Genomic DNA, 27524 nt, shown 5'->3' with positions numbered 1-27524 from the left:
TAATCGAAACTCTTTTGAAGGATAGAGTGACGTGTTTTCTAGAAAGGCATGCTACTTTTGACCCGTTTCAGTACGGATTTACATCTAATAGTGGTACACTAAATGCCACTATGAATTTAATACCATGTATTCGTGGAATTAAAAAAAGCCTTCGATGTTGTCGATCATGGTTTGCTAATCGATAAGATTGAACAAATGGGACTTAGAGGAATTATTTCACATCTAATTAGAACATACTTAACCAACCGCAGACAATATGTAACTCTGGAGGACTGCAGTAGCAGAGTTATGGTTAATAATTTTGGAGTCCCTCAGGGTTCCGTCCTTGGGCCCCTCTTGTATAATTTGTATCTCTTGAGTCTGCGCTTTATAGATGATACGGTCTTAATTTATACATAAAAAAATTTAGAAGTATTGGCAAATATAACAAGCAATGACTTAAAAGGATATTACAACTGGCTATTAAATAACAAATAAAAAACAAACATGGAAAAACTAAATACATTTTATTTAAACAAAAAAATAATAACTTTAAGATTAAGATAAATGATTTTGGAAAGAGTCGATAAAATAAAATATTTAGGACTTATGCTTGACGAGCAGCTAAATTGGAATGCTCATATTAGCCATATGAAGAACAAACTATTCTATTTCTAACTATTTCTTAAGTGAAGTTGCAAGATATAACATTTACAATGCGTGTTTCTTGTCGGTTATAAGATATCTTATTGCAGTCTAGGGTAATGTAATAAAACAAACTCTAATAAAATAAAAATAATATTGAAATTCATGTTTAAAATAATACAGAACAAAATTAAAAGCAACACCAAAACAACAATGAACAAATGAAATACACTCACACAATTTAAGAAATTACACTGACATAGAGTTATATAATGTAGAAAATTCCAATAAGACATACAACCTACTGCTGCGAAAAGTGAGAGAAAAAATAAATTTAATTAAATTCTTGTAAGACTCGAACCTATTATATTAGATTATTATTACAAAATTCAGTTAAAATGTTAGAATTTGTTTGAAAATTACCTCAATTCATATATATAGTGTCTAACTGAATAAAGAATTATTTAACAAAAAAAAAAATGTTCTGAGTTCAAGTGCCATCACATGATAAACAGCTCATCCTATATATATAGTTAAAAAAAGTTTTATATTATTAATATTGAAAGCTTATTGGCAGTGGTTCCCAAACGGCGGTGTGCAGATAAAATCAGGAGATACGCTAGACGAGTTGAAAATTAAAAACAGTTCTCACTTAGTTAAAATTCAACTAAACAGTTTATTACAACAAAGTTTACGTTGTATATTTTTCAATTAATCATGATTTTTAGATATACCATCCTATTCATTTTAACGGGGGGAGAGGCACGGTACGAAAAAGTTAGACACAGATTTCGAAGCATATTAATGAAATTAACTCGTGACGCCCATAATTAGTTTAATAACCTACAATTAGCAAGTATGACTTACGCTGTGCAGGAAATTAATCACACCCGCATATGACGCATAGGGAACACGTTTAGTTTGTCTTGTATTGCTTCGCTATAAACTCCATATCTATCAACCTTTAGTGATTTCCGGAGTGGACACAAAATTTGCGTGGGCACACGTACAAGTAACACATCAAAAATTGTTACCAGCAAAGAAAATTAGTATTATAAGCGCATAAGCCATTTTCATAATTAATAATATGTACTAGTAAACGCACTCTGAACAAAAAAATTCAAAAAGTAACAAAAAAACTAATGACCTACGTTTTTATTGCGTATAGAATGGACCACAATACAACAATACGTTTTATTCTACTTTAATAACGTTCGCTAAAAGTGAGCATTATATGTTACACCTCTTCTATGAAATCAATATACGTAGTCCCCCTTCTAGTCGCTAGGTGGCACCACAGCTTTAAAGCAGAGCCAAAAAACTGTGGAATAACTTACCATGGACGGTATATTCGCCATCTATGGTCTTAACCTCATTCCTCTTTTTGTGCTTTGGTGGCACATGTTCATTTTTATTCGGCGTCGGTGTTTTCAGCTTTTTTCAGCGTTTTTGGAAGTTAAATGGAGAAGTACAAGTGAGATTTACGTTATTCCTTATCGGATGAAGAAAGAACCTACCTACGACGAAAGATTAAATCTTTCCATCCGCGATTACGTAATCGCTAGTGGCGTGATTCCCATCAACGAGATTTTCTTACAATTGGGAGACGATTTCTTCATCGTCCGGGTTCCGATCGGAATCCCCAGAACTCGAAAGACCCCCCATCTTTCCCACTTATACGACAGCAGTCGTATGTAAGTGTTTCACAATTGGAAGCAATCCTTTTGTGAGGGGGTCGGCCATACATATGGTTTTATATTTTTTCGACATCGAAAAAATAGAGTTTTCTGGCTCGTCCGGCTATGGATGAGGCGCCCGGGATACTGGGACATAATGAACAATTTTTTATGGCTGTTGGAATGCATTTACTCCATCGTAAGTATATTTTTTAGGCCCTTCAATTAATTCTGATGTCATTGTTGAGCCCCTTGAGACGGATTTAAAGCAAAATGGCCTTTAAGCTATGGGGTCGATAGTCCCAACACAAAGTTTGATGTGTCATGACATTTTGGCAAGTCAGATTAATACCTTTTTGAAATCCGGTGTGTCCGAAGATTGTCTCAGTGACCTTTTGCGTTGATATCCTGTGCCGAAGAATTGCCCGCTCAATAACTCTCCTAAATTGAATGTGCAGATGAAATCTGCCATCAACAAAGGTGGAAAGAAAAGGGATGAGAGACTGACTGCAACAAGGGGTGCTTTGATGGTGGTTGGTAGGACGCTCTTGACCTTGCTTTTGAAACCGGTTAAGGATGAGTAGTACTTACTTCTCATCGAAATGTTGAGTAATGCAATATTTGTTTTAAGCAAAATACACCATTTAGGTTCAGTATATAGAAGTTCAGCCGCGTTAAGCCTTTCGCTGGTCTCAAATGAAATGCAGCCTTGTATGAAGGAAGTGCTCGTTGATGCTTCTTTGCACTCTTGTTTATATGGAGAAGATTTGGCTGATAGGCTCAAATCAATCAGATTAGCTGCAGATTAGTGGCCGAGTTAAAGTCGGGTGCATCCGGAACAAGGCTTTTATAGCATACAAATTTAAACTCGACCGTCCCACTTCGTTCCCGGAAGTTGCAAGGCTGAAGTGGGTGAAAGTCATTGTACCCTCAAAAGAGGGAATACAGGAAGGTTCGAGAGGAAAGGGGGTGGAGTTGTGTCCCCAGGAAAAAATAGTAAGTACTTTTGTTGAAAGATTGCACGAGTTTCGGGACATTTGGAACTCTAGAACTCAAGATGCACAGATTCTACCTTGGTTAGATGGATATAAAATTCCATTTGCGAGGCCAGTTATACAGGACTTGATTACGACAGATCCTGTTTGGTCCCAACAAGAAAAAGATTCAATTTGTAATGTGGTCAAACACCTGTTAGAGATAGGTGCAATTGCAGTTTGCGAACCTTGTAAGAATCAATTTATTTTACAGATCTTTTTGGTTTCAAAATTGGATGGTTCGGTTTGATTAGTTTTAAATTTAAAGTAACTGAATGCTTTTATTGACACTTGTCATTTTAAACTGGAAGACAGAAAATTAGTAGAAACACTCTTCACAAGGAAGTCCTTGATGACCACTCTGGACTTGAAAGAAGCTTACTTTCTAGTCCCAATAATTGAAAATCAAAAGAATTTTCTAAGATTTTATTTTGATGCTCTCTGTTATCAGTTTAACGTGTTACCCTTTGGTTTATGCACCGCCCCGTGGGCCTTTACAGAATTAATGAAATCTGTGGTTTCTTATCTCCCTGCCAAGGCTTTTCCCTCAATAGTTTATTTAGATAACTTTACTATTTGGTGATAGCTATCCTTAAAAAATGTTCAAGTAACTTGCAACACACTGATTAGGTTGGGTTATGTTATTAATTATAAGAATGTTTTACATCCTTCGAAATCCCGTAAATTTTTAGGTTTTGTTTTTTTGAATCCCACCACTTGTTTTTCTGATGAGTAAGTAAGTTTTGCAATTTGAACCATTGCGAAATAAGAGTCTTTGCCGAGCTTTGTGCTGTGCTAGTTTTCAGTTTGCCCAGCAGTTTGTTATAGTTGGGTATATACTAAGAATTTTTGAGAGAATCAAATATCTAGCCCTTCAAGACTCTGTCGATAATTATGATATTTGGATGATAATTCCTTGTAATTTACGGAGGGATTTTATGTGATGGCTAAAAAGTTTACAGAATCCTGAATGCCCTGTAAGGCAGCAATGTTACAAACTTGAGATTTTCTCAGATGGTACTCCTTTGGGTTGGGGAATTGTGCCAGAGGACTTTGGAGTCCTAGGGAAGCTCAGTTTCATATTAATGCACTAGAATTAACTGCGGCCTCATTTGGTCTCTAATGCTTCGCCTCGTATTTGACTAACTGCGAGACACTTTTGAGGATTGATAAGACAACTGCTATTTTGTATGTAAATAGAATAGGGTGAGTAAAATTTCCTGTTTTAAACGAAATTTCGAGGCGCCTTGGGGTTGGTGTGAAGAAAGGAGGTTATGGGTTAAAGCATCTTACATTCGATCTTCCGATAATTTTGAAGCGCATAAGGAACCCACGAATTTGAATTTTGATGGTGAATGGTACCTTTCGGACAATGCTTTTGCTAAAATAACAAGCAAATTTGGATTCCCATAAATCGAACTGTTTGCTTCTCGCCTAAGTAAGAAATGCAGAAAGTTTATTTCCTAATTTCCAGATCCGGAGGCATCTAATGAAGACGCGTTTACTGTTTTTTGGAGCGACAGTTTCTTCTATGTTTTCCCCCCGTTTTGCTTGTTGCCACTTGTTTTACGAAAAATCAAGGCTGATTGAGCTACAGGGATCGCAGTAATCCCTTACGGGCACAGCCAGCATTGGTTTGCTTTTTTTTTTTTTTTTTTTTCATGGGAGGCGTTGTAGTTATTTATTGTTTCTAATTCCAGACAAATTACCTTCTTCTTTTGACAGGAGAGGTCACCCTTTGTGGAAATCCCTTACCCTGGCTGCAGGGATTTTGTCAGGCAAGCATTCCAGAAGATTTGCTGGATATTTTTCTATCATCTGTTCAGAGCGCTACCTTGAGGCATTTAATACCTGCATGCATTTAAACTTTGGTGGAGCTTCTACGAAAGGAGGGGAGTGGAGTGTTATTACTTCTCACCTAGGCTGTATTAGATTTCCTTACTATTCATTTTAGACAAGGCAAGTCCTATGGCTCATTGAGTTCTTTCAGGCAGCACGGCCTTATTTTTGGATCAGATTTATTTAACAATGCAAATCTAACTAGGTTTTTTAAGGTGTTTATAATCTAAGGCCAAGTAAACCAAGATATAACAGCACTTGGGGCCCTAGTTATGTCCCTGACTTTGTAAAAGGGTTACGTTCTAATGACTTGTCATTAAAGCAATTAACTGTCATTAAAACAATTAAATTAGTTTCTCCTACTGAAGTTAACGATTGTACATAGAGTCCAAACGCTCTCTCTTATAGAATTGGTCAACATAAAATCATTTCCAGATGGATTAGAAATTAGAATAACGAATCAAATTAAGATTTCAGCTATAAATAAGACTCGACCTGTTTTTTAATTTTGCATAAATATGAAGATGTAAATCTTTGTGTGGTTTCAAATATATTATTGAGAGGGCCAGTGCTTTAAGAGGCAGTGAATCTCGTTTACTCATTACATTTAAAAAGCCTTGAGGGCAGCAACTATACCCAACAAAAGTAGATGAATAAAGATAACTTTAGAAGATAGTGGTGTCTACACTTTTATTTTTACTGTTCGCAGAACTCGACATGCCTCAACATCGTCTGCGTTTTGTAAAGGTGTTTCAATTGATATGATTGGAAAAACGGCAGATTGGTGAGAATGCTCTAAACATTTAGAGCATTCTCACCAATCTGCCGTTTTTCCAATCATATCAATTGAAACACCTTTACAAAACGCAGACGATGTTGAGGCATGTCGAGTTCTGCGAACAGTAAAAATAAAAGTGTAGACACCACTATCTTCTAAAGTTATCTTTATTCATCTACTTTTGTTGGGTATAGTTGCTGCCCTCAAGGCTTTTTAAATGTAATGAGTAAACGGTGATAGACCTATTTGTACAGCAAGTGCAGGCCTTTTTGTTAATGCCACATTTGGGACATAGAATTTTTCAGAAGGTTTGTTTTCTCGGATAGCCATTTATTTTGTATTTGTACTCGAGGCTTTCATAAACATCCTGGATTTCCTTATATAGCCGAATAAAATCGTTTTATAACAAATTTGCTGAGTTGCCTTTGAAAGTCTACGTATATTGATTTCATAGAAGAGGTGTAACATATAATTCAATGATCAAACGAACTTACCTGGTAAGTGAAGTTCGATCGTAATTATATGTTACACCTCTTCGTAGAAATCACCCATTCCCGCCCAATTTACTGTTCTGAACAGTACTAAAATGCCCTTTGGCAAATTTATTATAAACGGGCTTTAAAATAGAATGAGGTTAAGACCATAGATGGCGAATATACCGTCCATGGTAAGTTATTCCACAGTTTTTTGGCTCTGCTTTAAAGCTGTGGTGCCACCTAGCGACTAGAAGGGGGACTACGTATATTGATTTCTACGAAGAGGTGTAACATATAATTACGATCGAACTTCACTTACCAGGTAAGTTCGTTTGATCATTGAATTGCTGATCTCTTTGTAGTATATTTTCCTTTCACAATTCAAGAAATCAAATTTAAATAACGTAGGCATCGGGCGTAATATGTTATTTCGCGGAACATCTAGTCGTTTCACATCTTGTCATGCTGTTATGCATGCAATTATGCGTCATTTCAAGCATTGTCTTCGTTATTAGAAAGATGCGCTGCTAGAGCAGGAAAACATCCGAAATATGTACGTCTCATTTGTTTTGATGACCGCGGTGTCCCCTATCAGATTATAGAATGCCCTCAGGACGGTAAATATTGCCATAAAAAATGCCGCTTTCCAAGTTATTGACGATCTATCACCGACCATGTTGGTTAGTTTAGTTTAGTTTAGTTAGTTTTGGTGAAGTGAAGGTCATTGGTTAAAAACGAAATTATAACTCTAGCACATTCACATGCTGAATGGACCTTCTGAATTTTTTTTTCATAATTGCTTCACAAGTATTATTATCATTATAAAGGGCCTCCGTCTCTAGTAGTTATATGGTTGTCCCAATCACTAGACAGGGACACACGTTCATTTGAATTTTCCTTCTTATAATTACTTAAGCGCTCCGACATTATTCATGGAAATTAGACTAACTGAGGGACACTCGTCGTGAACTGAATTCACACTAAAAATGTGGAAATGAAAGCGAGGTGGTGCGATTTGCACAGATCAAGTGTAGATTATTTTGAAAGTTATTTAATAACAGCATGAAATTATGGGATAATATACTGCAGTCTGAACACATTAATAAATTGGTATCGAGAAATTTCTAAGTACCGAGGCGTTTTCTACTTTTGCATGGTGAAAACGACAATAATGATGGCTTTTAATTGCGACGCAGCGGTTACCCAGGAACTGTAGGCAATTTTCCAATCACCACACCTTTTTACCACTAAAGATTAATATTATCATAAATCAAGCGCTGTAAATTGTAATGCTTCTTTAGTCAGGTTATCCATAAACGACCAAAGTATTAAAGTTTGGACATATGTGTATCGCACATAGACGAATGTGGACGAAATCTTGGCCAACAATTCCAATAAAAATTTGGTAAAACATTTTCAAGGCTTTTTTTTCAAAAAAATGTCACTTTTATTTTACTGGCAGTAGATAATAAAGACCTGTCACTAGTAGTAGTAACAAAAAATACTGCAAAGAATATGAAAAATTAATTATTGTTGAAAAAAAAACATAAGTACAAACAATTCCAGAAGAAAAAATGAGGTTGTTGTTTATCTTGATTCATTTTTTTTTTAATATTTCAAGCAAAACCGCAAATTACCAAAAGTTTTTTCCAATACAACCTTTCTCAGGATTGAATAAAAGTATTAATACAGTTTGGAAGCGGATATGAGCGGAACAACTTTTTCTCTAAACAAAGAGTAAAAACCAAGTTTTTTTGAAACAAGTTGCCGTTACACCAACCTAGAAAGTGCGGCAAATAAGCAACAAAACAACGAATTTTAGCGATTTGCGCTAACAAATGTTATAACTGGAATGACCAAAAGAAATTACTAAAAACAATTTAAATAACAAAGATTTGAGGAAACCATGCCTATTAAGAAAAAACTATACCTTTTAGGGTTTCTTTAATGAATCTCTGAAATTTGAAATAGATTGATACAATGGTTTCAACAGAAATGGAAAGCAGATCGAATTTTTAACAAAAAAAACCTTCAAACCGCATACCCATAACTTCACGCGTTCAAAGAGGCGTTATTATGACAAATAATAAAAATAACAATTAAAATAACTGTAACAATACCACAATAGGAAATAAGTGCAAAGTTTATCTTACCACTGCTTTGCATTTATTTGATGCCCCTGCCATTAAAAGCGATGAACCAAAAAGTTGTAGAATTCTACAAAGACCATTTTGTTTTCGTCACTTTACTTGTAAAATTTAATACCACAAATCCCTATAATTCGTGGTTTCGGCGTTACAACCGCTTACCTCGCTTATTTATCCACCCTGGACATAGGGTTATTTATTCTATATAGATTTTCAGGATTTACCTGTTTTATTGTGATTTATGGCTTTAACATTTTGTGGCAATGTGGCGTGGATTGTTGTAAACTCCTCTCTCAAGTCGAATTTTATTTTTGACGGACCGAAGATGTTGAGAGATTTTTGAACTAGTGGTAAATCTGGTTTTAACGTTATAGTTCTTTAGAAATTTTTTTATGTAGTCAGTAATATTTTGAATGTAAGGAAGGATCACAGTGGCCTCATTGCTATTGGAAGGTTGTGGTGAAGTGTAACGCTTAATATCTTTAATCTGGAAATTATTAGATTTATTAAATTATTAAATTATTAACATAATTTTGGTTTTAGATGAAAGGTGTCGAGAGCTTTCTTCTCAAAGATTTCCACAAAATATATTCGTGATGACTGGTGATGGTGGAAAACCCATAGCTGTTCCCGACGTTTTTTCAAAAATTTGAACGTTATAACTAAAATTTGTTCGAGACAAGCACTTTTCGATTAAGGTGAAAAGGTTTAGTTCCAGATTCTCGAATTTTACTAATGTAATGCTTTTTAATTGTTCAATTAAGTGAAAGGAATTAAGTACGAAACTATCAGTTTTCTCTGTAAGGGTTTTTAATTCGGAAGCTAGATATTTTGCTAGAGAATATGTTGGAGTACCAATGGTGCTGACAATAGGTCGAAGGGGTAATCCTGATTTGTGGATCTTTGAGAGTCCGTAGAGACGAGAAATTTTAGAGTCATGGGTGACAGATTTTTTCACGGAGTCTGATAGAGCCGTAATAACAGATAAGGTTTTTATCCATAGATGACGTAGGATCATTTTTAAGTTGACGACATGATCCGTCTGTAAGAATATCTTGAATCTTTTCCTGATATTCATTTGTGTCCATGACCATCGCAGCATTTCTTTCTTTTCATTTTAGAGATTTTAAGGTAATGCGTCCAGGCTTTGCAATATTGGATTTAGGAGGTCTTGATTTTTTAAAGATTTTTGTTGTTTCAAATCGAATTTCATTATTGATTGAATTTCATTCACCATCAGTAGCCTGTGGAAGTATCTTTGAAAAAGTAAAAAAAAATGTTTCCTTTTGGCAAGCACTACCTCATTTGCTATTTGCCGCATTTTAACGGTAAAAGCACTCTCTATATTATTTGACAGTTCAATACTGCTTTTTACAATAAAAGTAGTATGCAAATACCTTTGAACTTCAGATACTTTTGTTTGGGAGTGGTAAGTTATGGGCCATTGTCGATCATGGGTCATTATAAAACATCCGTCTTACGGTAAACAGATGAATATCAAATTCACGTTAACCCTTCCCACGAACCACCTGATTTTGTTAGTTTTATATAAAATCACGAAAATATTCAAATTTCTTTAAATTGATTAAAAGTGAAATAGGAACAAACGTTAGTTTCATATAAAAAGATTTTTATTAAGAATAAGATTAGGAAATGAGACGTTAAAAGGAGAAACTTAAGTCTACGCCTACCAGACGTTCGTGCCAAAATTAGTTAATATTCAGACCACGTGTCACGAACGCCACCGCAAGGTTCAGAATTGTTAAAGTAGAATTGAATAAAATTAATGTCCCCGACAGCCAAAGGCGTCCCCTTCGCATGTCGGTATTATTTTTTTAAGGAAAAATATAAAATATTGCAACTTATTCTGACTGGATAATAACTAATTCGTAACGAAATAACTTTGTACGAAAATCGTTACCATCGAAAAATCGCCCCTTTTGTTTAAGTTCATGATAATTTCAAACCCGTTATAGAGGTCTCGATATGACTAACCAAAACTGTAACCAGTGTAGTGACTTTCGTGTAATCATTGGTGAGTTAATAGAAATTGAAACTGGAATTATTTACAAAGAATTAAAACAGAATGAAAGGATGGACTACGTAAGCAGACCACAGTTGCAAATTCTCCAATTCGTTAAAAGTTTGCCGCACAACGCATGACTCACAGACCGCAAATCACTCATAAAATTGTTAGTGTTGGTAGAAATTGATGCGCATTGATATTTTCGTAGAGAATGGAATGATTTTACGCGCATGTCTCTACATTTCACAGACTAACCGCATATTGACATATTGAGACGTATGGTGGTAAATTTCTTTCTACAATTAGAATTCTACAATTAGAATATTTCTTAAAGAGATATTTCTGATCTAACGAAAACAACTTCCAAAGCTATAGCAACAAAACTACAGCAATATATAATTATAATATTTTGCCCCAATATTTGAAATAATGAGTTTTGCCACATTGGCACAGCCTACTTGCTGTGGACCGCGGCCATGTTACAGAACTGATAATTATTAAATTGTGACTTTGACTGCTCATACGTAGAGTATGTTGTGTTTAGTATTTCCAATAAATGGGATATGACAGTTTGTTTTCAAAAAATCAGGAAAATGCAGAGGCACAAAGCCCCGACTAGACCAGAGAAAAAATACTTAACACGACCTAATTAAGTATGACCAGTTTGAGACAAAAAGTCCAGAAAGCTTTACATCAAATTAGAATAGAGAATTCGAAAATATGTTTGTATTAGCAGTGGTTCAAAATCCTAAAAATTCTAAAACACCAAAGTTAAAGCCATCACAAGAACTAACGCTTGACGAATGTTAAATAAGCTCAAATACAAACCAAATTGTACCAGATAGGTGTATGACCTCATAGATTTTTGCTTTGTTTGCTACATTGCTGTCGTCCATGCTACCCAAGTTCAAAACTTTTATTTTTTCTATGAAGGCTCGAGCCAAATATCAAGTGTGCTAAATTTTTGGAAAAGTAATGTTATACTTAAACCATTAAAAATTTTGCGCAAAAAAGGATGCTTGGAAAAGTTTTCATCAAATCGGAAAATCTTCCATAACAAAATATTACTATTAGGTGTAGAATTTACCCACCAAAAACTGATATTTAGATAAAATTTATCTTCATCTCCGATAAGAACATCTGTTTACAATGCATTCCAGCTCGAACTTATTTAGGTAAAAACGTGTTAAATGTTGTTTAGAAATTGAGGTCAAAATATACTTAAAAATGGAGGTATGAACTAGGGTCCACACCTTCGTTTTTCAAATGCAAAGTCAAATCTATTTTATTTTATATATTTTATTTTATACATTTTACACTTTCAGACCTGGCTAGAACCACGAGTAACATAGAGAAAATACTATTTTCGTTCAGCCAGCATCATGCGCCCCGCATCAGCCTAAAATTTCTTCTTTAATGGTTCACCACCCTAAGAGTTTTGCAGTAAGAAAGAAAACGACTTGGTATTGTACTGGTTAAGAAAAAAAGCCGACCATCCAGTGAACAAATCTAAAATCAGACTATGTACACTGTGTCCCATTTTGTTCACGACTGAGGGGTATGTCCATTGCTATGAAGATAGAGCCTTTCGTTTTTGCAAACCATTGATACTTTTATATGAAATGACAGATGACTATCAAAATTTTCATGACTTGCTTAATTTTTAAAATATACGGAGGAAATTTGAAGTTTTGAAAAAAGGTGAAAAAAAATTAAGTTTATCTTATCTTATAGGCCAATTTGATTCCGTTTGGTATGAGTTTAAAAAAAATGTATATACAGTGTGTCCCACTTAAGAGCTGTACACCGTTGTGAAATCTTTGTTTATGGATCGATTTTGATAATTTTGTTGTTGGATAGATTTCTGAAAAATGCACTAAAACCTTGTTTTGCTTATTGCTTCAACTGGGACTATTTAACAAAAGATAGAGAAGAGAAAAGTACTATTAGGGATTAAAAAAAAATAAATGGGCAAGGAATGCTTATTCAGGAGTACTTAGAAGCCAACTAAACCAATTTGTATAATGTTTCAACACAAGGTATTTGAAATATCGTTTACGCCCTGCTTAAGGCTGTACATCGTTGTAAAATCTTTGATTAGGGTTTCACTTTGATAGCTTTTTTTGTTGGATGCATCTCATAAAAACGCACTAAAACCTTATGTTTCTTTTTACGTCAACGTAAAGTTATAGCCAACTAGGACTAACTTTTGATGTCATATATCGAGAAGGGCTATTAGGGATTTCTTTAAGAATAAAGTGTCAACGAATTTTTATTCAGGACTATATAAAACCTAACTGTATTAATTTTCAGGAAGTTTGCTTAAGCCTTACTCGAAAGATATAATGTAAACAAAATGAAAATATAAATTAGCAACAGTCGAATATTCGCTTCTTTAATTTTAATTAAAAAAATACAGCACTGTAAAGTCTGTTTAGTTCATTCGTTAGTGTCTTTCAGTGAAATCAATCCAACAAAAAAAAAATTATCAAGATTGAGCCATAAACAAACATTCTACAGGAGTAGTAGTTTCGAGCATAGTATAGCAAGGTTTTATATAGTCCTAAATAATTCATTGACGCATTCATTCCTAAAGAAATCTCTAATAGCCCTTCTCGATATTTGACATCAAAAAATAGTTCCTGTTATCCATGACTTCAGGTTGATGTAATAAGAAACATAAGGTTTTAGAGCGTTATTGAGAGATCTATCTAACAAAAAAAAATCAAAAACCGTAATCAAAGATTTACAATAATATACACCCTTAAGCGGAGCGTAAACGATATTTCAAATACCCTGTATTGAAACATTATTTAGAATTCGTTGCCAATTATTTTTTTAACAAATCCCTAACAGTACTTCACTCTTCCCTCTCTTTTGTTATCTCAGTTGGTCATGACTTTAAGTTGAAGCAATGAGCAAAACAAGGTTTTAGTGCACTTTCCAGAGACTTATCCAACAAAAAAATATATCCAAATGAAACCATAAACAAAGATTTTACAAGGGTGTACAGGTTTCAAGTGGGACACACTGTATATTTACAAAAATGATTTTTTTAAATTTTCATTAAGGTATTTGCGGTAGGTCCTGGTACGGTAAAAATTGATGTACCAGATATTTTCGTAACATGGGAATGATACCTCTACATACATACATACCTCTACATTTCACCTACTAACCTGCACTTTGCGCCATTTTATTTGTATAGAGTTTATTTCTTTTTTGAGAAAATATTGCCGTATCCAAACGTTGTCAATGGTCAAATCGAGGTGTGTGAAAGCAAATTAAACTTTCAAATTATATGTGTCAATCAATTTTCAAAATTTGTTACAGAATTTCCAAATACGAACAACTATAAAATGGGAACATTTTTTTTTTATTTCAGCACTTAGAATAGGTGATTAAAATATTGACCTGTGTAATTAAAACCCTTTAAACCAGCGACAGATATTTATGTTCGAATAGTATCAATCGCCAACACAAATCATATAATCGTTTTACTGAGGAATCTATTGATTTAGTCAAGCACACTGTTGTTCGAGTAGTCTTGCGTAGGTTTTTGTATAAATATATCTGTAACACGTTTCGAATTGTAAACAAATAATGTATACAATATTTCATATTAAACACATACAAAGAAAATAGGTCATTTCCCGCTTGAAATAGAGACGAAGCTTTTCCTGCTGTTTCATGGACAGCTTTATGATAATGCATATACATGGCGGGTCAAGAGCCGGTTGACTAAATTTAAATAACTAAAGTAAAAATTATTCAAGATTTCAATCAATAACTCATATTTTATTATTTTAATGAAAAGTGGTAAAAACAATTTTAAATGTTATAATAATATTAACAATAATAAATAAGTAGTAACATAGAATTATCGGGTAAGTTATGCATACATAAGTACATAGTTTCTGGCTTTGGTAGGACAAACGGCTCTCTGCAGCATACCCAAGACACCCCGAATTGCTTAATATCTGATATTAACATGAACGTCGATTCGACGGGTAGACCAAGAGATAATTAAAGCAATTGGAGTAGCGAATAATTCCATCCTAAGCGACAATTGTCTGCACTAAAGCTTAAGTAAAAAATAATGTATGATTTAAACAAAATCCCGAAACCGAAACTTTTAGAAGATAGTTTTTTTGCGCAAGCATTATGGAATGCAAAATGATATTTTATACATTTTTGTTGTATACGTAGTTGCCTTTTATAGTTTTTCCTTAGATACATATATATAAATTTAGCTTCAAATTATTATATATTTTAGACACGCTCTTTAACAACAACCGTATTCGCACGGCACTGTTTATGTTTGTAATGACTTATACGGAGCTGCTTTCTTCATACCGAATTATGACAAGGAACACACTTCGGTAATTAAACAAGGATCTATTTCGGTCTACATTTTGTTGCAGCAACTCCTTGGTATCGGGTAGAAGCCGAATTGATGGAGAAGTTAAAATTAGTCCGCGCTTCCACGTGTTAACGAATAAAAACTCATGTAGCAAGCAACCATTTATGTAGCGAGAGCAATAATTGTAAACGTGTCATTTCTTATCATATTAAATCGTTTTTTCGACGTCAGCTACTAGTCAGCATTTTGACTCCGTGTCCAGCTTTATTTGGCACAATACAATTCATGCACATGCACATGTCCCGCAAATCCGAAATGCTATTATTTTAATGGACCAAAAATGAGACATTCGAACGTATCTTTTAATCTTAACTTTTCAAATTTATCAGTTAGACTAAGTAGTTTACGTCACCAATTGTCACCAATATTTTTGTAGAGCGCATTTTGTGGTTATTTTTTAAAAATTTGTTGTCCAATTATTAACTCATTAAATGCTGAAAAATGCTACCAATTAACGCACCTAATGTGATGGCGGATCAACAAAAGAGGAAACTAGAGAATATCCGAGTTGAAGTTGTACGACAAAGGGCAAAGGGCCGAGTAAGCGATCCTTTATCCTAACGTATTACCGAGTATAAAAATGTATTTAGAATTAAGGACATCACACATTATTTCACAACTGGAGCAATTCAGCACTTACCATTGCCATAAACAGTACTTTTTCTGAAAATTGGATGACATTTACCTGAGCTTTTACTCGACAAACATTTTTCTTAACTGAACTTATTTCGATTGTAGAATCATAGTCACTTCGTAAGTCACTTTAATAGAAAATGAACTCATTTTTTATATTTTCTATATACCCCACCCCAGGCTATTTATTCAATTTAACTCTCAACTATTTTGGTTTACTACCATAAGATAAAAAGTATCATCACACTGCCAACAAGCCGTAGATTGTGTAGAGAGCGCTAAGGAAGATTTTAAAATGCAAAACAGTAAGAAATATTTATTATTTAATCACCAACTGAATTTGAAGGGACCCCGTGGCTAAACCTGAATTTAAATTAAAAACTCTCTAATAATTGTAATTAAAAATTCGATACCACCCCTTTATATTTATAGACGTCGGAAGATTGCAATATTGTGATTTGATAAAGGCAATGTGATGCCCAAACAGCTGTTATAACACCAATAAATAAGTTGTAACCACAAATAGTACCGTCCTGGAACTTACAGATTTTGCTCCATGTCCTAAATTATAAAGTTCAGTATTTGGCAGTGTTCAATTCAGATTCTTGAAAATAAAAAATATGAACGCACATAGACGAAAAGTAGGGTTAAAGTTTACGAATTATTAACTGACTTTCAAATTCTCGGCGATATTTCATTATTTGCCATTTGGCACAATATAGTGTGTCCGACGATGAAATTCCATGTGGCCGTGTCTCCCTGTTGGTTACAGTTTTAGCAAGTATTAATTCTATAAATATTTAGTTGCTTTGATATATTAAACCATAACTATTAACTTTCGTTCGTGAAGCATCCTCTTGGTTTAAAAATATAAAATCGTATCAGATTACATGGCATCGATCTGTATTACACATCTCCGTAAAACAATTGTGTAAAAATACTGGAAATCCAAAAGTTCTAATTAAAAATGTCGTTATAACAAGCACACAGCAGTTTCACTCAGAGCCAGTAACGAAATTTTGGTATGCAATCCAGGGCTTTTCGGTTTGTGTTCTTAGGAACCCATGCAGTTTCAAAGCTGATAAAAATGTAATTTTTTTGTTTTAATATTTCTTTTTGCACCATTACGATATAATAATAAATTTGTTTCACTGAGTAAACTTAACTCATACAGGACAAATGAGAGGTCTTTTAAAATACACATTGGCTAATTTTGTGACATTTTATTTGACAGGTCGCATGCCTAAGCCAACAGCGAATGACTTGTAACCATTTTTGCATTTTTTTAAATCAAAATTAATTATTAAAATAAGTGTTAATTGATTTTAGCGGATGTCAACATGAAAACGAAATACGATTAAGCAAATCCTTAATGAATTAATATAGAGGAATCTTCGACATTATTAACAATCGGGCCAATTAACCACGTATCACATTATGGACATTGATGTAAATATAAAAAAGGGTGGCCCAATTTTTACGATTAGTTTCGCCACTCAGTTAACGTTACTTAAAACGAGGTCGACCGTGAAATAGAACTTATTTCCAGGCTAATAATTTCGAGATTGATCTTCGAATGAAGTACTAATGTTTTCACCCAAAAACAAAGCGTTGGAAACAGCGATAGTGCTATTCCCATTCTAATAGACGATTGACCATTTTCAAGGCCATACTTCATTGGCAATTCATTGGAAAGTAACGCGTGAAGTGTATTATCTAATATACGTATATTTAATTAAAAATTAATGTCAGTGGTAAAAGTTTTCATTCATTTAATTAGTATCGCTTTGCTTGATAATTAATAGTTTACAGGCTTTCCCACTTTTTTTTTTAAACAGCGACCTCCACTTACCTCGTTTTGTATATGTCTGTCAGTTTCAGGAATAGGTGATGGTTATAATATAATCGAAGATTTGCTGGATTATAGACAAGTTGCTTTTTAATTTTCAATCTGACAAAGAAGCAGAGTACTACTGGTACTATCGGTGGGTCTTCAGCACAAATAAATACGTAATATTAATAAGTAATTATTACCACGACACTAACTTTGCGTGTCCAAAAATTGCCACTAGCGTATTATGTCAAGGAATTTAAGCACTTATAGATATAATTTCCAATGTTTCTTACAAAATATCCTGTAGTTAATTTCTCGTTTACTTACCTATGTCCTAATCCGAAAACAAGTTTATATTTATAGGGGTTTAACAATTTTTAGGTACTCTTGGGAAAAATATAGTAAATGAAGGAACAACAGGTACATGAAACCGTGGCCTTTATGATATAAATTCTAGGAAGTGCCAGGTATGTTTTTCTTTGCTACAAAAACCCAAGCACAGACTAGTGAAGAGATTTACAGACAAAAGATGTATCTGCGATATGATATTGTCTGGTTAAAGAAATTTCTTTTTGAACACCATATGTACCAGGTGGCTCATTTATTACGGGATGGGAATCTGTAAAGAATATTAAAAAAACTATTTGCGTTACGTTAACGATACCATTTTTTTTTAATTTTGTTATTCGTTTAACACTGCTTGTTCACCTGGATATATTGTAGCGAATGTCAAAATGTTTTAATAAAATAATTATTATAATTAAATAATGAATTATTCTTATCATATATAAGACTTACAGAAAATTCTCGATTTACGACTTTTTGAAATACGCAACATCGAAAGTAACCCTTTCTTTAATGCGATAAAATTATTAATGCGAATTTCTTATGTAAATAGTTAATGTTAATTTTTGATTTATTTTCGAAATACCAACACAAACCACTAAATTAGATGCTCTCCTATAAAAAATCTACCCCTAAATGTAAAATAGAGGCTTGCAGCGTTTCTTTCTTTCAGGCGTTCAGTCGGAAAACATATTTATGCTTGCAAACTTTTCTCATAAATATCAAAATATGTCAGAAACGGTAAAAGTATTGGATATTATACGGAAAGCTGCCAGTAATAAAAAATTTCAAACATCAACTTTTGTTTTGAAAATTTTCTAATATTTTTCTGAAGTGCTGGGATAAGGTGCCTTCCCATAATAAACGGGCCATCCGGTATATTACATAGTTTGTAGGTTTGTACTGATGATTCATACTCATTCATATCCGATACGGAGAGCGGATTGTTACGAAATTAGTTGAGCGGCCGCAATTAGGTCGACCGTTTTTCTTTCTAGGTGTTAACGAGTAATGTAGCGAATTGTATTTATCAATAAATATCGTCTTGTCTTTTGTTTGGACAATGTAGCATCGTCTAACTTGGATATTTTATGTCCAGACAAAAGACGAGACAAACTCATAATGATTACAGAGCCAACTTATTGATTAGAAACCTACAAATGTACACGTCAGAAATTATTTTATTCAATAAAATGCGTAGCATTGGGGGTTTTCCTCATTCATTTTGTTAATACATTTCTGAAATTCTTATTAATCAGTACAACGTCAATTCAATTTCAACAATTTGAAATTTAACCTATTGTTTTGCAATCGGACATCATGACGCGAGAGTTTACGCTTTTCAAACAATAATTTCGTAATTTCGTAATAATGAAATAAACTGTTACGGTCATCCGAACCTCAGTTTTCATAGTTAAGGAATCCGACAGCATGAACTGAAAATAGTGATATTATTATCCAAAATTTGATAATGAAATTGATCGCAACCACTTTCATAAAGAACTGGTTCTTCATTCATAATTTCTAGAGAAAGAAGCAGAGTATCATCAATGACTTGACGTTGTTCTTTTGGATATAAGGTATTTAACAACTTATTTAACAACGGTTTTAATAGAAGAATAGAAAATGCAGATTGATGGCAGACTTTAAATATTTATTAAGCTAACCTTTATAATTATAGTATATAAATAGGTGGCTGTAATAGTTTTATTATTTTTTAATTTAAGTAAACGGTACGTTTTTCGCAAAACAAATATTTTACTTGAAATATTTTCTTTGCTATATAACCATATAACCGGATACAAATTTTCGTAATCTTTAAATGGTTCTGTATTGTAGCCACTACGCCAAATTCACAAGTTTAATTCATTATTTCCTTCGCGGCCTATATGTGCCCTATGTGGGTTATCTGTAGGTATATCTCAGTGGCTGGTGGTTCGCCCTGTTTACATTGTCCGTGTATTCCTAATTCGGCCATAGTTTTTAATGCACACGTCGGGTCGTAACGGATATCGCAACCTCGATTTAGATCCGATCTACGCAAATTAATTATGATGTCCGCAAAAACCATTACTATCGATTTTAAAATATAACCAATAATCGCGTTTAGTCCCATCAGGCATACAGTACAATACATATAGCATAAATAGTAGGGACACCATTTTTGTTACACATATGAAGAAATTTTAAAATATTTTCCCCTAAGTTTTCATAAACTTAAATAATAAGTAACAAGGGCAATGGTGTGATCCTACTAACAAACTTAATCAATGTGGCCGTAGAAGTGAAGTGTTATTGGGGAACAAATATCCTTCTTTTCAAGAAGATATAATTCCAAATCCATTTTGTACCAAATTAAGTAAAATTAAAAAAATGTTACAGTAGAGCGCTATCAACGTGAAGTATAACATTAGTGTGTTTATACAATGAACGCCCAGTTCAGAAATCAAGAGATAAAGCTACTATTTTTCCATGCAAGAAGCAGCAATTTCCAATACGTATTGGAACAAGTTTGCCTTTAATTTGCAATTATTTCTGATTTATATATTTTATGATTAATCAATAATTAGTTGCCTAAAGACAATAAATGATTATCATCGATGAATACGTGTAACAAATAAATAGGATTTTTTTCTACTTTATATTAAAAACATTCATAGCAGTTCATAACGATTCTATTTCAAGTTAACAATAATGGTTATTGCTAACTCAATAATTTTTGATACATAACAGTCGTTGTCAATAAACGCTATTCTGGTTCTCCAGTTATAACCATACGCTAATTTTGTTTACTTACCAACCACATTTATTTCATGGTTTTCAACTAGAAAACTTGGCAGTTCTGTCTTATTTGAGGAAAAAAATGTTTAGCATTCCTTAAAAATATGAATCCGTTGCAAATTTTTATGTGAACATTTGTGTTGGATTATAGGGTTTACACTAAACTACAGTTTATAATTGATGTGTATAGATCACATAAAATACCAAATTGACCGAATGTAAGTTACTTCGACTTATCAAATGAAATGCAGCACATTTATGCAAGGTCAACGACGAAAATGCAAACTTTCTCTTCATTTACGGGCTATCCAAGAAAATTCAGGTATATTGAACGCTGTGTCCCAATTTTAGTTCTTTTCTCTCTATTATATATTAATTCTATTTTCGATTTATTAAATAAGAAAAAATATGAGAAATCACCCTCTTGGAAAATAATATCAATAAAGGGTATCAGTTAATTTTCGTGCTATGATACAACTGTTCGCAAACTTAAGTATTTAAAAAATATCGTGTTGTCTGCCGGTTGTGTAGGAGATGATTCTATTTATTTCGTTAATAATGCTTAATGAACCTGTCATTTGCCTATAATGAAATTGCAGAATACATTTCCGGTGATAAAACTTGCGCTAAAAAATTTTCAACACCAAGACTGCGAGATAGGCAAAGGCAGGTGTAATACCTCAGCTGCCAAAAAAGCGCAGGCTGCCCATTTAGAGCAGCTGCCGTATCTTCCGGACACAGCGGCCAAATGTTCGCAATTGTACCCAAACCAAACCCAAAGGTCCTTAAAAGCAAGGCCAGGTAAAAACTGCGAAATAGGGATAGACATTTGGCATTTTGCTAATAAAAAGAAAATTGATTTTTTTAAATTAAATATTTCACAATCAAAAATCAAAATCTCAGTCCTAATGCATTGATTGGCTATAAATAAAGAAATTTTTTTGAAAATAAACCTTACAGAGAAGAACAAAGGAAAAGTCGAATTTTACTGTTACTCTAAGGCTCCAAGGTTCTTTGGTTGTGCTGGATTCGATTGATACGAATTTGAGAGATTGGCGTGGGCAGAAATGCTATTAAATAACATAATTTGTTTGAGAGAGGGAGGCTATCATACAGGACATTATTAAAACAACGTCTCACAAACGGAACGCCTCTAGCTGTCGTCGAAGGTATCGTAAACGCATTTCTAGGATTAAGAGAAGATCAAATTTTAACAAAATATATGCAAAAATTGGTATCACACGATAAAATTTGGTGGGAACATTTTGAAGGGCCTTGCAAAAGTGCTTTCAGTAGTGGAACTTCTTAGCTGCCGTCAAAAGTATCATAAACGTGTTTTCAAGCGAGTTTTTACAACTAACAGAAAGAGAAGATGATTTTTTAAAGAATCAAAAATATATCTAAAAGACTGCGCTAAAATTTGTAGAGAACATTTCGAAGAGCCTTAGAAAGTTCTCTTTAATAGCGGAACTCTAAGCTGCCGTTATCTGTATAATAATAGTATATTATGCAAGTGCGGTAAACGGCATTTGACTCACGAGTTTATTTGACACGAGCGGAGCGAGGTTTTAATAAACGAGTGAGTTAAAAAGTTTACCGAACGTGTTGCATACTATACTTTTTCTACGACCGTTAGTTTTTGGATACATTTTCGCAAAACAACTCGAATGCATTCACTGACATGACCGTCAGAATTGACAAACGTTAAAATTCAAAGCGTGGGAAATATCTCCGAAAACATCCGATTGCTCCCAAATCCGTGCGGCAAAATCTCGGAAATGTCCGAAGTGGCTCGGATTCATAGGAAACGAAACTGACGTGGTAAAGTGACGCTTCCCGCACGCTAGATCGGTGGCTAATTAAGTGTTTTGCAGACGGGAGTAGAAAAACGTTTTTTCTAACGCGTTAGAATTAAGAGAAAGAGAAGATTTTAAAAAATAAAAACTAATATGTAAAAAACGGTGTTGAACAAAAACATTTAAAGGAGACAATTTGAGGCGTCTTTGAACGTTCCCTTCTAAAATGGAACCGCCAGCTGCCGTCGAAGGTATGATAAACGGGTTTTTAGAAATAAAAAAAAGAGGAGATTTGTAAAAAAATCAAATTATATGCAAAAAACGGTGTTAAAATATATGTTAAAGTTGGTGTTGAACGATAAAATTTGCAATACACTTTTCGAAGAAAGCTTCCTTCAAAAGTGGAAATCCCTAGCTGCCGTCGAAAGTATCATAAACGGTTTTTTTTAGTATTATAAGCAGGATAAGATTACATAGAAGAAGAAAAATCATATAGCTATAAGACAATCTAGTGGCCCTACTACGGTAAAAATTGATGCGCCGGAGGTGGCAATGATATTTTAGTAGAGACGAGGAACTTTTGCGCATGCGTCACCCTCCAACTGCAAAAGCTGCTACATTAATTTAATTAATTTAATATTAATTATTATGATGTGCCATTTTTGTTTTCATTTTTGGTGTCAATATCTCCTTACCGTACTCACAAACTTGCATAATTACAGCAAATGTGGCAAATGTAAGGACCTAATAGGATCTTAGAGAAACAGTGATTCCTATATATTTTACATTTAACAAACTGGAAAATAGACTTACAGAAATTACTAAACAGAATTCCCTATATTTTTAGGTACACTTAAATAGGTATGAAGAATGTTTGGGTAATATGTTTTTGCGTACAAGAATTACAGGACCTTCCCCTCTATCTTATACTCTTTAGACTGCCATTGGTTAAAAACGAAATTTCAAATCTCGCGCATGCGCACGTTGAATGGACCTGTTCGAAAAAAAATTACATAGTTGCTTCATGAGTTCCTGTACTGTCTGGGCCTCTAAATGTCTAGTTGCTATATGAAAAAAATATATGTATATAGAGGTCTTAGGAAACTATCTTCTGATGGGGAATTCTAAACGTATCAATAAATGCTAAACTAAATTCTAAGTTATTTAAATCTAAATGACCTCCCCCTTCCCCCTTATATATCAATGAAATCAGAACAAAAAGGAACTCGTTTTAAAAACCTAATATGGCGCCAACAAAAGGAAACAAAATTGATGACGGTATACGAAACACGGAACGTCGCACGAGTGGAGGTCGTATAAAAACATATCAATAACATTATTTAACTGAAAATTCTTAAAGGCCTTCTCTGTGCCCTTATTTCAATAGTATGCTGATATCACATTATGGTCGTTGTGAAATTTCCACCTGCACTACTTGCAAGCCTATCAGTGTGACTAGCGTTTGGTTCTTATAAAGGTGTCGCCCATTTTTATTTTTATACGACTCCAATTCACTTCGCACGGGTGTTCGTTGATAAGCATTTTTTATTGCCTGCCTTCACTTGGTGGAAGCTCGAAAACACGGAAAAAAAACTTGTGGACAGTTTTCAGAGGGCAGACATTTCTTTATATTGTGAAGATTCGTTTTATCCGCTAGAGTTGCGTTATTACAAATACCTTTTTCAGTTTTAACATAAATAAATTTTTAATATACAGTGCGGTAAACCAAGCACTGCATTTTTTACAAACTTTTATCTGTATAATAAAAATTATGCATTTCGGAAAACTTCGCCAAATTCAGTAAATTGAGAGTTCGTACGGCGAAATTGTCGTTCCCTTATGTTTGATTTACTTGTATTTATTGTTGCGTATTCTTTTTTTTAGTTAGCATTACTCTGAGACAGTATCGATTCAGAAAATCAACAAAATGACGCACTTTTCAGCCACATTAGTGTTAAACATAGATATTACAATTAGCGAACAGAACAGTAATGTTATAAATTAAAAGTAGGAAACTGTAAAAACGAGCGTATTGTATAATACATAACTACATTCAATGGGATTCGAAATGAAACCTATTGTGTCTACATGACGTAGAACTCATCTCCGAACAATTATAGGACTTTGCATTTTTATAGTCGCATACTTCTACATACAAAATGTTAACGACCTTTCGATAATTATCGTTATATATTTGTGATGGTAACAAATGGAGATTGCAATTCAGAATAGTTGATTCCCTATATAAAAATACATATACTTCGCTGTGAATTTATTATAAGTATTCCGATTCCGTATCTGCTTGTGTTCGATCCTAATCCCGTAACTGATTTAAAACGTTCCATTTCGTACTGTTATCTATTATCGTAGAGCTATTAGACAAGTAATATTATCGCAACGAACTGAAAATTTACAAAAAACATCAGCCGCTGTAGTTAGTACCTATAATTTAAACCAAAATTAGAATGTTAAAAACAGAAAGAGTTGAGTTAAATGTCCCCTGCGGAGACGCTAATCTTGGCAGCCACCGGATCGTCTGCATTTTTCTCATCTTCCTCGCACCGGTTAATGTAACCGACGACGACCGATTTTTATTTTATTTGTCTCGTCTCGTTTTGGACTTGATCCAGTGTAAATGAACCGAACGTTCAGATTCCTAAAAGGAATTAAATTACCGAAGAAACGAAAATCGATTAATCGGCGCCACGTGATTTTGCCACTGGTGACTCAAATTCCGGAAGCGCGTGACGTCTTAAATTGTTGATTTTAACCACTGGTGATATTTTGAGCTTTGTCAATTCTGATGGTCATTCGTCGCACGTCACTCAGTTAATTTTTTTGCGGTATTGCAAAACTGTACCCAATAACTAATCAATATAATTTTGATATTTTTAGCACATATTACTACATATCAGCACCCCTTCATAACCCAAAAGTAAAACTTGTGGGAATATAAATATTCGGCGTCGTATAACCTGTATACAGGTGTTACATGCATCCGGAAATGTTCCGTTTTCGAGATTTATTGAAAATGTGTTGGATTTTGGTACACGCCAATGTTTCACTAAGGGCCATATTTCCATGTACATGTTTTCTAAAACATTTACATCAGTGCCGTTCGTGCCAACAAATCCATATTTTCAGCGAACAAAACTGTTTGCCACTCGTATCAGCAAACATTAACTTTCTGAAACCAGATCAATTCTGTTTAAGTGTCTTTTGAATATTTGCGCCCTAAGGCAACGTTTTTGAAATAAATTAATTTTTAGCCAGTACATGTAATTAAAACTTCCTCGTAAATTATTTTACTGAATTTATGTCAAGTAAAAACTCTGCAGGTTGTATTTATATAACTTTTAAAATAAATAAGAACTAAAAGTTCAGATTTTCACGAAATTATATATATCAAATGACATTTGATAAAGACACGGTGTTGTCGAAACGATTGTCATGTAAAAATATACAATTTCGTGAAAATCTGAACTTTTAGTTCTTATTTATTTTGATAAATGGATTTTCATCAAGTAAAAGCCATCTCAGTTCGATTTTTCTATAACTTTTCGCCAACACTTTTTAGATCAGTTTATCTAAAACAACCTCACTGAAAATAAAGTTTAGGATGATTTGATGATGATATTAAGTAAGATGTTGCCGGCTTGAAAATATTTGAGATTGTCAATGCAATTCCCTAATATACGTCCCCCAGTGTAACTAATTCTCGAATTAATGATTTAAAATAAATTCGATGATCAAGTGTGCGGATACATAAGTCATCGTCCACTATGAGCCGCCGATATAAAACAAAATTGACCATATACAATAAAAGGAGAAAGTTGACTTAATTAATTCTCCGTTTTGCAGCAACATGGTAAGTATTTTCAACTGTTTCTGTTTTCTTTATTCCAATTTTGCTTTCACTATTTCTGCCGCGACCCTATATCTACAGTGCCCGCGTAAATGATGGGACCCCCTTTTATTTTTGGCATGCACGTACACCGCCAAATAAAACGATCCATTATACGATCCGGAAACCCATAGGAGATACGAAAAAAAGTTTCGTACAAAAATTTCTTGGACTCTCCTGAACATTTAAAATATTATAATTTTGTTGGTACAGGGTGTCCCCGACATCAACATTGTTATTTTAAATAGAAATGGAATGGAAATAAAGGTCAGAAATTGAGGTTATGTGTTTTTTTTTCTTATTTTGATTGCCCCATATAAAATTGTGTTGTGACGCTACTAATCCAGGCATTGCAAAGAAAATTTAACCACAGAGTAAGGATATGATGCACTACTCGATCAGTTTCACAGATGCACCTCAGCTTATTCAGTGTGTCCCAAACAGGTGTTGCCGTTTTGGCGAATTCAATGAACAAAATCTCAAGATTTTCAAATGGAACACACTATATTTTTATTCAGATATCAATTCTAGGACAAAAAATAATTAAAATAATGTAATTTATTTTATATTGAAATTTTCCTTACTTTTTGAGATATTCAAGGTTTAAAATAATACTCGTTTAAATTCTTGTTGAATTTAAAGCTGCCCATATTAGATCACTTGTTGGCAATATTAGGTATTTTTTAAATAGCAAACACATGATACTATTTCTCATAAAGATATAATACTCCAGATATAAATTTTGAAAAAAATCAACTCAATACTACAGTTTTAATATCGGAATTCATATTTGAAGAAACATTTAATAGTTAATCATCTAGCTTGATTGAAAATACCTAATAATAAAAATAAATAGTTTGTAGACTAACTAAACAAGGTAACAAATTTGAATAAATAAATCTATAAAACCACAAGTTAACTAAAAACAGTTCGTAAATTCGGTCCATAAAGTTTAGTTAAAAAATGTTCCTCTTAAAATACTCGTTTCATCTGACATCAAAAGAACAAGCAAATATCAAAATATTTAAAAATGTAGCAAACTCTTTTTTTTTGACATATTAAGGTATAAACAAACTTGACATTTATGTTTTTGTTGTTATTCATATATCTATTTAAAAAGTCCATAATTAATTTTTAGTAGTATATATTTTATTTGTATTTAAAATAAGTTATAGTTTTTTTGGTTACAATGCCGCAATATTCTGCTC

The 27524-nt window shown here is 33.5% G+C and overlaps 1 protein-coding gene and 1 long non-coding RNA gene across 4 annotated transcripts in view; one reads left to right on the top strand and one right to left on the bottom strand.

The window, feature by feature from the left end:
- The window catches only part of LOC132703458 (disintegrin and metalloproteinase domain-containing protein 12), a 51751-nt gene that overhangs the window by 17939 nt on the left and 6288 nt on the right, over positions 1-27524 (bottom strand). The gene's annotated exons all lie outside the window — the stretch shown is intronic.
- Positions 1863-5292, top strand: LOC132703797 (uncharacterized). 3 transcript variants are annotated; one of them, XR_009619151.1, is made up of 4 exons: positions 1863-3296; positions 4290-4540; positions 4809-4968; positions 5035-5292. It is a non-coding gene; the product is annotated as an uncharacterized LOC132703797 (long non-coding RNA). The 3 variants fall into 3 exon arrangements; XR_009619150.1 differs by lacking the exon at positions 4290-4540; XR_009619149.1 differs by having other exon boundaries at positions 4290-4968.

Source organism: Cylas formicarius, unplaced genomic scaffold (genome assembly GCF_029955315.1).
Source record: "Cylas formicarius isolate icCylForm1 unplaced genomic scaffold, icCylForm1.1 PGA_scaffold_6__28_contigs__length_40554024, whole genome shotgun sequence".
Lineage (NCBI taxonomy): Eukaryota > Metazoa > Arthropoda > Insecta > Coleoptera > Brentidae > Cylas > Cylas formicarius.
This window is presented reverse-complemented; position numbering and strand designations above follow the sequence as displayed.